The sequence below is a fragment of the Oncorhynchus nerka genome, linkage group LG5 (genome assembly GCF_034236695.1).
Source record: "Oncorhynchus nerka isolate Pitt River linkage group LG5, Oner_Uvic_2.0, whole genome shotgun sequence".
Classification (NCBI taxonomy): Eukaryota; Metazoa; Chordata; class Actinopteri; order Salmoniformes; family Salmonidae; genus Oncorhynchus; species Oncorhynchus nerka.
In genome coordinates, this window is record NC_088400.1 from 47,964,210 (window position 1) to 47,977,039 (window position 12,830).

Here is a 12,830-nt window from a genome sequence, read left to right on the forward strand (position 1 = left end):
ACTGAGCCTGTACTTTGAAGGTTTTTCTAAGGTTTTGATCAGTAACCATGGTCAAATAGTTAGCCACGATGTACTGTCGATTTAGGGCCAGACAGCACTGTACTTTGCTTAGCACTGCATTTTCTTAGAACTGTTTTCTCAGTGGCTGTGTTTGAGAGCGTCAAATCCATTACACTAGCTGTACATGGTTTTAAGTTGCAGTTGCAGCCGATAACACTTTTCTAGTTTCCTTTTTCCATTATTCAAAGGTGTTTGGAAATGCTGGTTAGCTAATTAGAAAAAGGTGGTCGCCTTTCTCTTCCATATGTGGAAATATAGCCATCTGGGATCAGTTTGAAAAAGGTGTATAGTAATATAACTGTTTTTAATTTTTAAAATTTTATTTAGAGATATGAAAATAAAGTTCAGAAGGTTTACAAAACCATATTGCAAGTACCGTAATTGCTGGACTATTAAGCGCACCTGAATATAAACCGCACTCACTGAATTATTAAAAAATATGTATTTTGTACATAAATACGCCACACATGTCTATAAGCCGCAGGTGCCTACCGGTACATTGAAACAAATGAACTTGGTCACTATCTTCCTCCTCCTGTGCACTGAAACCACTCTAGTCATCTCCTTCGGTGTCGGAGATGAATAGCCTCAGAATTGCTTCATCCGATGTTGGATCGTTTTCATTGTCGCTCTCGTCACTTTCATCCGGAGGCAAATACCCCGCTGAGCTCATGCTGCCCCTTCAACACGCAGCAGTCCAGCCTTTCGAAACCCATTGATGATAGTGGATTTTTTGACAATACTCCACGCTGTCAGGACCCACTGGCAGACTTGACCATAAGTTGCTCTTCGCATGCAGCCCGTTTTAGTGAAGGATTTCTCCCCACTTGTCATCCAAGACTCTTGAACAAGGAGCGCCACCTTAAATGCACGATTTACACTGATGTCGAGTGGCTGCAAATACTTTGGGCCATCTGCTTTTCTTCCCTCTGAAAGCCTTTGTTGTCTTTTTGCACTGAGTCAGTTCCTCACGCTGCTGTTTCCAACGTCTTATCATCGACTCATTAAGGCCAAGCTCCCGTGCAGCAGCTCTCTTTCCTTTTCCAACAGCCAGATCGATCGTCTTCAACTTGAAAGCTGCATCATATGCATTTCTCCGTGTCTTTGCCATGATGAGGGTGACAAAATTACTACCGTAATCAGAATGATGGGAAGTTTGAGCGCGCTCGATTTTACGTCACATTATGTGACGGTGCTCAGTTTTTTGGCGGCATGAATCTTGTGAAAGCGGGAAAAATTAGCCGTGTCATTGTATAAACCGCGAGGTTCAAAGCGTGGGAATTAAGCATATAGTCCGGAAATTACGGGTAATAACGTTTAGACGGCGTCGGGGCTGTTGTACACATTGGCTGAGAACCCAAGAGGTCACCCTTGGGTGAACGAGAGCAACTGTTTGACATGTTATGTTTTGTGTTCCATCATCCAACCCACAGCCATGAACACATTGAAATCTTGATAGTGAATGGAGAATTGCTCTTCTTCAGACAAAGAGAAGGACCGTTCTACCCAACTCTCCGACTGCTGCATAAGTGTAAGACCTCCACTCTTTTTGATGTGCAGGTACTGTCTGTGATTTGAATTCTATCACTTTTTGACAGCACCCCTTTTGATTTGAACAAAACTTACCATACATATTTGTCCATAGTAGAAGTGCTCAGGAAGTGACTTTATGCCAAAATGTTAACTTGAATTGGAAAATCTGTTTTAAAGTATACTGTGAATCCTCCATAGGAAACCTATTGATCATAGAAATATAGATAATAGAATAAACATGTTAGCAGTTGATGTTACTCTTCAATAACACAGACCCCAAAGCAAATCAAGGGGAGAAAAATAGGTTTATTCAAAGAGGACAAATCATAGATGTTATGCGAGAGGCAGATGTTCATTCTCCCCTGTCCTCAGTGATTCTTCCACAGAACAAATAGACAGGATGTAATTTTAAAACCTCCAAACCTAGCCTGCGGTTGACCAATTAGAATTCATTGCAGTAAAATTGGGCCAACGGCCAGATTACAAATATCCTGTTTCAGACTCGATGTATAGACCATTTGAACCAATGAAAACTTCACGCACGTAGCTATGAGTCCAGGACTGACATTCCTACACACATTCTAAACAGATGAACAACTATTTCCATTGATCATTTATTCCCTATTGACCTCAATACACAACGCAGAGGAATAATCTTAAAATATTCTGACAGACATGAACATTAAATTGATATTTGACTGTGGGTAGACCCGCGGCCCTCTTTGTGGAAGTAATTAAAGTTAAAATTTCAAATCAATTGACATTTCAAAGGGGTACCAGCTAAATTGCAGTGGTCTGAAGGGATAAGTCCGTTCAATTAATTATATTTCTGTTTTTGTTGTTATATTGTTATATTTGGAAACACATTTTCCTTGACTCCAACCCCATTCACTGCACTGAACGGATGTGGGTGGGCAATGTCTACATAAGGGTGCATATTAAAAACTCTGACGAAGGCCTTGGGGCTGATACGTAAAGTGTAATACTAGCAAGAGCAGCGTGCAGGATCCTATTTTATCTCATATTATTGTAATGACACCCACCCTGTATTCAACTGCATGCTGTGTCTCAACTGAGGGCAGACCCAACACAACCTCAGATGATGTTAAGGTAGGGTCTAAGCTAAAATAAATGTAATCATAGAAATGGACATTTTCCTTTAACATGAATGATCTAAAAAAAAAAAAAAGTTAACCCCTTAATGTAAAAAAAAATATATATATTATTTTTTTAAATTAAGGGGTTAACTTTTTTTTATTTTTTTTAGATCATTCATGTTAAAGGAAAATGTCCATTTCTATGATTACATTTATTTTTTAAGGATATTATGAAATAGTTAGACAACCTTGTTTTGTAAGCATTTAAATGTTTATGTCAACTGTTTATTTTCCAGTGATGAAGACATGGATGCCTCATGGTATGGTGGGGTATGCAAAATGCTTCATCTTTGAGTACCTTTATCTCCTGAATGTTTTGGCATTCAGGTCTAAAAGGCACTTTCTGACCACTTCTTCCATGGCCAAACATGTATGGAAAGTTTTGATTAAATCAAAAGGGAGGCTGTCAAAAAGTGAATGAATTCAAATGGATTTACCCTATGTGCTTTGTGTACTTGTACTGTTTGGTAAGTTACTCTTTTTTTCTGTTTGTATTTTACAGACCCTTTTATTCTTCCACACCAACAAGTAAAGGGGCCATCAAGTTTGTCCTAAGTGGAGCCAATATCATGTGCACTGGATTGACATCCCCAGGTGCCAAACTCTACCCTTCTGCCTCAGAAACAGTAGTTGTATCCTTCCTTTGACCGATATGCTGATCATGTACGGTGCCTTGAGAAAGTATACATACACCTTGACTTATTCCACATTGTGTTACAGCCTGAATTCAAAATGTATTAAATGCTTTTTCTCACCCATCTACACACAATATCCCATTACGAGAGTTAAAACCTGTTTAGACATTTTTGCAAATGTATTGATAATGAAATGGAGAAATATCACATAAGTATTCATACCCCTGAGTCAATGTCAGAATCACCCTTGGCAGTGATTACACCAGGATTGTTCAATATTTGCACATTCTTTTTAAACTTATTCAAGCTTTGTCAAGTTGATGTTGATCATTGCAAGACACCCATTCAAGTCTTGCCATAGATTTAAGTAGATTTAAGTTGAAATTGTCACTCGGGAACATTCAATGTGATCTTGGTAAGCAACTCGTGTATATTTGGCCTTGCGTTTTAGGTTATTGTCCTGCTGAAAGGTGAATTTTGTCACCCAGTGTCTGTTGGAAAGCAGACTGAACCAGGTTCTTCTCTAGGATTTTTTCTGTGCTTAGCTATATTCCATTTATTTGTATCCAAAATAAATCCCTTGTCCTTGCCGATGACAAGCATACTCATAACATGATGCAGCCACCACCATGCTTGAAAATATGAGGAGTGATACTCAGTGATGTGTTGTTGGATTTGCCCCAAACATAATGCTTTGTATTCAGGACAAAAAAGTACATTTCTTTGAATTTTATTTTTGAAGTTTTACTTCAGTGACTTATTGCAAACAGGATGTATGTTTTGGAATATTTTTTATTCTGTACATGCATTCTTTTCACTCTGTCATTTAGGTTATTTACTCCACAATACTATATTGTTGATCCATCCTCCATTTTCTCCTATCACAGCCATTAAACTCCACAACTGTTTTAAAGTCACCATTGAGCTCATGGTGAAATCCCTGAGCGGTTTAACTCTACTCCAGAAACTGAGTTAGGAAGGACGCCTGTATCTTTGTAGTGACTGGGTGTATTGATACACCATCCAAAGTGTAATTAATAACTTCACCATGTTCAAAGGCATATTCAATGTTTATTTTTTACACATCTCACAATAGGTGCCCTTCTCTGTGAGGTGCCCTTCTCTGGTCTTTGTGATTGAATCTGTGTTTGAAATCCACTGCTCGACTTGAGGGACCTTACAATTATCTGTATGCGTGGGGTGCAGAGATGAGGTAGTCATTCAAAAAGTCATATTGCACACAGTGAGCCCCATGCAACTTATGTGACTGGTTAAGCACATTTTCACTCCTGAACTTATTTTGGGCTTGCCATAATGAAGGGGTCAAATACTTATTGACTCAAGACATATCAGTTGAAGATAAAAATTAAAAACAGAATTCCACTTTGGGGGTATTGTGTAGGCCAGTGACACAAAATATCAATTGAATACATTTTAAATACAGGCTGTAACACAACAAAATGTGGAGAAAGTCAAGGGGTGTGGATACTTTCTGAAGGCACTGTTTGTTCAGTACAACGTCTTACTTGGCCCATTTTCTACATGGACGAGCCTTTAGGATCAGGCTCCGTCCATGTAATCCTATTAATTTATGGCCACGATGATGCTTTCAGTAACTCAAGAGTTCCAGAGTTGGAAATGGCTTACCACTAGATCGGCCCTCAGTAAATCTGAGTTCCAAGTGGGAAACTCAGACCAGAATGTTGATCCCCTAGTTTACGAGTTGTGATGTTTCTCCACTTACCTTTTAACTCTAACCAAAAGATTGTAAAACAAATCAAAATCAAATTTATTTATATAGCCCTTCGTACATCAGCTGATATCTCAAAGTGCTGTACAGAAACCCAGCCTAAAACCCCAAACAGCAAGCAATGCAGGTGTAGAAGCAAAACAAAGCCATTTTCAATGCAGTTTGACCCATACAGTATAGTACAGTGTATTCAGATCCCTTCCCTTTTTCCACATTTTGTTACATTACAGCCTTATTCTAAAATTGATTAAATACATTTATTCTACCCAATCTAGACACCCCATAATGACTAAGCAAAAACAGATGTTGAATTTTTAAAACATATACCTTACTTGCACGAGTATTCAAGACCCTTTGCTATGAGACTGGAAATTGAGCTCTGGTACATCCTGTTTCCATTGATCATCCTTGAGATGCTTCTACAACTTGATTGCAGTCCACCTGTGGTAAATTCAATTGATTGGACATGATTTGGAAAGGCACACACCTGTCAGTGCATTTCAGAGGACAGTGTATGTTGCATTGATCTGATCTGTAACAGACTATGGCAGTATAGTGTATAGTTCGGCAGCCCGGACATCTTTGGAAAGGCTAGCTGTCATACGGGGCAAGGACTCAGAATATGTAGTGGGGCGTTTCGGACGTCCCCAATGGCTGCACTACATGTGGAGATGGGGGATATGTCATTGCAGATTAGGAGATGACAGCTGGCAATTAATTATTCTGTTAACCTACAGGGACATGGGGTGTCCCATCCTGCAAAAGGGATTTTACAGGCCTGCTGGGAACATGAGAGAAGACAGAATACGAGCTTTGGGTAGGTGGGTAATATCCAGGCGAAGGAAATGGGACTGTATGGAAGGGAGTTTAGTCCAAAGGTAGCCATTCCTGTAAACCCACCATGGCTACTCCTGCCTCCAGTAGTTGATCTAGAAGTGTTGGAGAGAAACGACAGAAAGATAGGGAGGGTGATGAGCCATCTGATTTGTTTAAGAGACGTCTGGATACTGTGTATCAGGATTTTGTGGCCAAATACACAGATGGTTCAAAAGATCCAAAGACCGGACGTATTGGGTCAGCATTTGTAGTGCAGGAATCTGGGGTGGAAGTCAGGAAACGTATTACAGATGGTCTTGCAGTGGGTGGAGGAAGTCAAAGCAGATGGAGAAGTTATTTGCTCTGATTCATGTGCAGTGTTGATAAGTCTCCAAGTCATTTAGGTCACGTAGCAGACAAGACTTGCTCTATGAGGTGCTAAAAACCCATGGCAGGATTAGACAGATGGGTATATAGGTTTACTTGGGTCCCAGCCCATGTGGGGATGGAGGGGAACGAGGCAGTTGATGTACTGGCGAAACAAGCACTTAGAAGTGGGAATGTTGATGTTGAAGTTACAATGAGCAAGGCAGAGGCAAAAAGCCTGATATGGACCGTGATGGTGCAGAGATGGCAGGAGCAGTGGAATAGAGATGCTAAGGACAGGCATTTATTTCAAGTACAGAGGAAAGTCAGTGAGGGGAAGCCTGTAGGAAGGGACAGAACAGAGGAGGCTATTTTTACAAGATTAAGGGTGGGACACAGCCGGTCCTTCAATGTGATAGGAAAGCATCCAACAGTAAAGTGGGATTTATTGCCAGGAAACCGAGACGTGGAGCATGTATCACTACAGTGTGGGCAGTTTAGAGGGAAAGAGAGGCTGAGGTCTAGTATGAGGGAGAAGTAGATACAAGAAATTAGTTTTGAGGTATATTGAGTAGAACGTCATTAGATATAGTCTCAAATATTTCATATTTTTTAAGAGCAACAGGGCTGGCAGGTAGGATTTAGTTTCTCCCGGTCTCTGGCCCACACTCCAGTACAGTAGGTGGCGGTAATGCATCAAAACATTTCTGCAGCATCGAAGGTCAACCAGAAAAAAACACGCTGGCCTCCATCATTCTTAAATGGAAGAGGTTTGGATCCACCAAGACTCTTCCTAGAGCTGGTCGCCCTGACAAACTGAGCAATCGGGGTTGAAGGGCCTTGGTCAGGGAGGTGACCAAGAACCCAATGGTTACTCTGACAGAGCTCCAGAGTTCCTCTGTGGAAATGGGTGAAACTTCCAGAAAGACAACCATCAATGCAGTACTCCACCTTCAGTAAAAGGCACATGACAGCCCGCTTGGAGTTTGCCAAAGGCACCTAAAGACTCTCAGACCATGAGAAACAAGATTCTCTGGTCTGATGAAACCAAGATTGAACACTGGCCTGAATGCCAAGTGACACATCTTGAGGAAACCTGGCACCATCCCTACGGTGAAGTATGGTGGTGGTAGCATGCTGTGGGGATGTTTTTCAGCAGCAGGGACTGGGAGACTAGTCAGGATCGAGGAGAAAAATGAACGGAGCAAAGTACAGAGATCCTTGATGAAATCCTGCTCCAGAGCCCTCACGACCTCTGACCAGGGCAAAGGTTCACCTTCCAACGGAACAATGACCCTAAGCACACAGCCAAGACAATGCAGGACTGACTTCGGGACAAGTCTCTGAATGTCCTTGAGTGGCCCAGCCAGAGCCTAGACTTGAACCCCATCGAACATCTCTGGAGACACCTGAAAATAGCTGTGCAGCGACGCTCCCCATCCAACCTGACAGAGCTTGAGAGGATCTGCAGAGAACAATGGGAGAAACTCCCCAAATACAGGTGTGCCAAGCTTGAAGCTTCATACCCAAGAAGACTTGAGGCTGAAATCGCTGCCAAAGGTGCTTTAGAAAAGTACTGAGTAAAGGGTCTGAATAATTATGTAAATGTTTATTTTTAGTACATTTTGAAAAATGCCAAAACCCGTTTTTGTTTTGTCATTATGGGGTATTGTGTGTAGCTTGAAAGGGGGGGGGGGTTAATCCATTATAGAACAAGGCTGTAACATAACAAAATGTGGAAAAGGTCTAGGTCTGAATACTTCCCGAATGCACTGTTTTGACACATTGTCAATATAAGCAAGCAAACTAATTTATTAATAGCTACATTAATCCCACTGGTTGAAAAGCACTAATGCATTCATGCCTTAGTTATGACTCACCAACTGGGACTTAACGAGTTCCTGAAAACCTTCCGAAAGCACCATTATGTCAGCCTGTAATTGTCATACACCAACATTGGTGTTTTGACACTTCCTGTTGGTATCAAGTGCATGTGAGGTGGTGTTTCCTTTACAATTGGTTTCAGGCCATAATGGCGGAGGGCAAGCAATATGCGCTTTGGATCGGAGTCATGAAGATGTCTGCAGAAAACATGTAATTATCACGACTTTCCTATTTACACCACAGAAATGTACTTGTACACATACGACATCACCAAAAGTATGTGGACACCCCTTCAACACCTGTTGCTGACAGTATCAAATCGCACACACAGCCATGCAATCTCCATAGACAAACACTGGCAGTAAAATGGCCTTACTGAAGAGCTTAGTGACTTTCAACATGGCACCGTCATAGGATGCCACCTTTCCAACAAGTCAGTTAGTCAAATTTTCGACCTTGTAGGGTAGCCCGGTCAACTGTAAGTGCTGTTGTTGTGAAGTGGAAACGTCTAGGAGCAACAACGGCTCAGCCATGAAGTGATAGGCCACACAAGCTCACAGAATGGGACCGCCGAGTGCTGAAGCGCATAAAAATCGCCTGGCCTCGATTGCAACACTCACTATCGAGTTCTAAACTGCCTCTGGAAGCAAAGTCAGCACAATAACTGTTCGTTGGAAGCTTCATAAAATGAGGTTTCCATGGCCGAGCAGCCGCGCACACAAGCCTAACACGGAACGCAAACCGGCAATTTAGCTAGTTAGCTTGCATTTGTTAGCTAATTTTTCCTATTTAGCTAGCTTGCTGTTGCTAGCTAATTTGTCCTGGGATATAAACATTGAGTTGTTATTTTACCTGAAATGCACAAGGTCCTCTACTCCGACAATTAATCCACACATAAAACGGCCAACCGAAACGTTTCTAGTCGTCTTTCCTCCTTCCAGGCTTTTTCATCTTTGAACTTATATGGTGATCGGCATCTAAACTTTCATAGTATAGTCGTGTCTTTGGCTATGCCGGATTAAGTGATATGACATGCTATTCTATAAAATAATTTCTCCGTCATTAATATTACCTGATTGAGCTAATCATGTAAATGTAATTAACTAGAGTCGGGCACTACAAAATAATATTTTTGAGCTGTTATCTTCCGAATAAACTCTTAAAGACCTAGTAATATTTTACATCAATAGCAGTCAATATTAATCGTCATCTTAATTCAGTCTCATCTGAAAGTTGTACATTCTTAGTTATCTGCACGATCCCTGGCTAACAAGTTGAATCAGCAATACAAAATTGGGTTTAATTATTTATTTACTAAATACCTAACTAATCACACAGAATTACACATATTTAAATCATAACTTGATTACACATTACGTCATAAAGGAAAACGTCCCTAGCGGGCAGAACAGATATGACAGCTTGTTACACAAAAGAAAAGGGGCTGGGTTTGAGTGAAAGAGCGGGAAGACTGAGGAACAAAGGGAAGAAGCTGTGCTATCATAAATACAGTATCTTATGCATTCTAAATTACCGCCCATTTGGAAAAGGAAAATGCAATAAATATTTACTCTGAGCTGCGCTTCGGTAGGTTGGTGGTAGATGGAAGGCCGTGTTGCCCAACCGAGTCCTTTGAAGAATGTCTCTGGTGGTCAATTGGATACGTTGTAGTAACGTTGTTGTGTGATAGACGGGATACTCTGTCTGTTCCTTCCTAACCCTCGTTTGCATCTGCTGTTGCTAACTCAACGGCTAGGAGGTATCACTTCTGTAGTGAATAGGAGTTCAAAGTTCATACCATTCGCAACCAAAGCTCACGCTGATGTTGGCTTCGTTCTGTAGTTATTATCTGAACCGTTCTGACATTGGACCGTCGTCCTCACATCTTCGGAACAGGAGGTTATATTGTCGTCAAGGGCTTATATAGGAAGGGAGAGGAGGGCGTGTTTGAAAAGTTTTATAGCCCATGTCCCTTCACAGGGGCGGGCCACTGATTGAGCAGCCCTATCTTATGAAAACCTAAATCTCACATTTTAGAAGCTAAAATCATATTTCATCCATCACGAATAATTTCATATTCAAACATTTAAATTGAACAACAATTCCATGTGAATCGGATAACTCTGATGTGGAGACTTTCCGCTGTAGAGTACATGTCATCTTATCATTGATGAGAATGTCTCAGATGACAACCAAACTGACATCATTTTCATTAAGTACCACCGCATATGTTCAATTGTTCGGATTACCAGAATATAGTTCATTTCCCCCCACCTTCTGATGTTCCCATAATCTCTATGTTAACCAAGGTTTTTGCAAATGTAACATCAGTAGGGTAGAGAGAGGAAAAGGGGAGGGGGAGTGGTATTTTCATAAACCTATCCCCGAGGCCAACGTCATGACAGTATTACAACGACGACTGGCAAACGGTTCGTCTTTCAATCACCCACGTGGGTATAACCAATGAGGAGATGGCACGTGGGTACTTGCTTCTATAAACCGATGGGAGAGGCAGGACTTTCAGAGCGATCTGAAAGTCGCAGACGCTCGCGACGCGTCCGGTCTGGTCAGCATGTAAGATCACAATGCCAAGTGTTGGCTGGAGTGGTGTAAAGCTCGCCTCCATTGGACTCTGAAGCAGTGGAAAGACGTTCTCTGGAGTTATGAATCATGCTTCACCATCCGGCAGTCCGACGGACGAATCTGGGTTTGGTGGATCCAAGGATAACACTACCTGCCCGAATGCATAGTGCCAAATGTAAAGTTTGGTGGAGGAGGAATAATGGTCGGGGGCTGTTTTTCATAGTTTGGGCTTAGTCCCTTTAGTTCCAGTGAAGGGGAATCTTAACGATATAGCATACAATGACACGATTCTGTGCTTCCAACTTTGTGGCAACAGTTTGGGGAAGGCCCTTTCCTGTTTCAGCATGACAATGCTCCCGTGTACAAAGCGAGGTCCGTACGGAAATGGTTTGTCAAGATTAATGTGGAAGAACTTGACTGGCCTGCGCAGAGCCCTGACCTCAACCCAACATGTAGCATTTTCCTTTCTGTTTTCCATGAGTTTGCCTACAACTTCAGCACCTGCTGTAAGTGCCTGGATGTGCGTATGTTCTTCAGCTTTCATATATGGATCTGGACCATTCACTATGAACTGGACTGTGTTAAGGCTAAAGTATGAGCAGTGCGAGTTGAGATTAAAGCTAGAGAGCTGCATGTAGCCACGTGTGGACATTTTGTTCATATGTTATTTAGCCCAGTTCTAGATAATTTGTAGTCAGCAATAGGGGAGTGATTGCTTCCTACAAGAGCACAAAGCGAATACATTTCTAGACATATTTGAAAAGCGAGTCAGGTAAAAGCTTTTGTTTTTTGTCTCAAAGTGGCAGTGTTGTAATTTGACACATCTTATTTTAAGCCTAAATAACCAACAGGCAGAGGGTAGAATAATTGTTCTGATTCTCTGAAATAATTGAATGGGAATAATAATGCATTTTATTTATTTATTTGATTTTGCATAAAACAACAACACTTTCAGTCGCCTTATCTGAAGGACAAGTGGATAGACAGGTTAGTGTCAAGCCCTGCATGTTTTTTCCCCCAAAAGTCTCATGGAATGGTAACCCACATTGAACACCACACATTGGCTGAATGATAGAACAGCTATTTCCTTGTTAAAATGTTATGGAATACATTTTCACTGTTGTTTTAGGCCACTCTGATAGGCCTACATTATGATAAAATAGCCAATAGCCTACATAGCCATTGTTAAAACTGTAACTTAAAGTGGGTACAGCCTCAGTGTTCATAGTAAACACGTGCTGGAAGTTGCACTGAATTTTCACAATGTTCGATTTGGGCTCAGCAGACCTGAAATTTGCTCAATGCGGAAAAAATGAAAGGGAACATTTATTTTAGCAGCAAAGGGGGGACCAACTTCATATTAATGCCCATGATTTTGGAATGAGATGTTAGAAAAACAGGTGTCCTCATACTTTTGATCAGGTGTACTTGTATAAACTACAGTACGTGTATAGACTTTCCTGATGCTCATTCCACTTCACTTTTTGTGGACAGAGAGAAAGTCAACAAGGGAGTAGGAGTTGAAAATGTTCATTATCTTAACGACGGACTGTGGCACATGAAGACGTATAAGTGAGATGTCATTACCCACCCCCTGGACAACATGGAGCTCTTGACAGCGAGGCTTCCAGTCAATTGTTTACACCAAAGCTGGAGGCTTTGCACCAACCTCCAATTGATGCACAAATAAAAACCTGCATTTAAAGTTATTTTCCATTCTTTTGCACTGCCTTTACATTTCATGGTTTCTTTGCTAAAGTCGTTGGGACTCACTTGCAACCAGGAGAAAAACATCTGAAATGGATTGTAGATCATAGTACCATGTATATAATGTTACATGACATGAAATCAATAAAGAATTCTCTGGCGAGTTGGAGGCTAAAGAAAGATGAAATCAGATTTTTAGGGGGTCAGTTACATTCTCTCTTTGCAGAAGTTTCGGCATGCATGGTCTTCATTAGGTGTATGTATTTATGAAAACTAAAGTAATCTAGCAGACACTTCCATATGCCAGGATGTACAATGATGCTTGATGGGGCATGAATA

At 41.2% G+C, this 12,830-nt stretch overlaps 1 long non-coding RNA gene across 1 annotated transcript; it reads left to right on the forward strand.

Annotated features, from left to right (window-relative positions):
* Nucleotides 1-451: 451 nt before the first annotated feature.
* Nucleotides 452-12,703, forward strand: LOC115129165 (uncharacterized). Its single transcript, XR_010463885.1, has 4 exons — nucleotides 452-1,591; nucleotides 3,253-3,382; nucleotides 8,344-8,411; nucleotides 12,279-12,703. It is a non-coding gene; the product is annotated as an uncharacterized LOC115129165 (long non-coding RNA).
* Nucleotides 12,704-12,830: the final 127 nt, after the last annotated feature.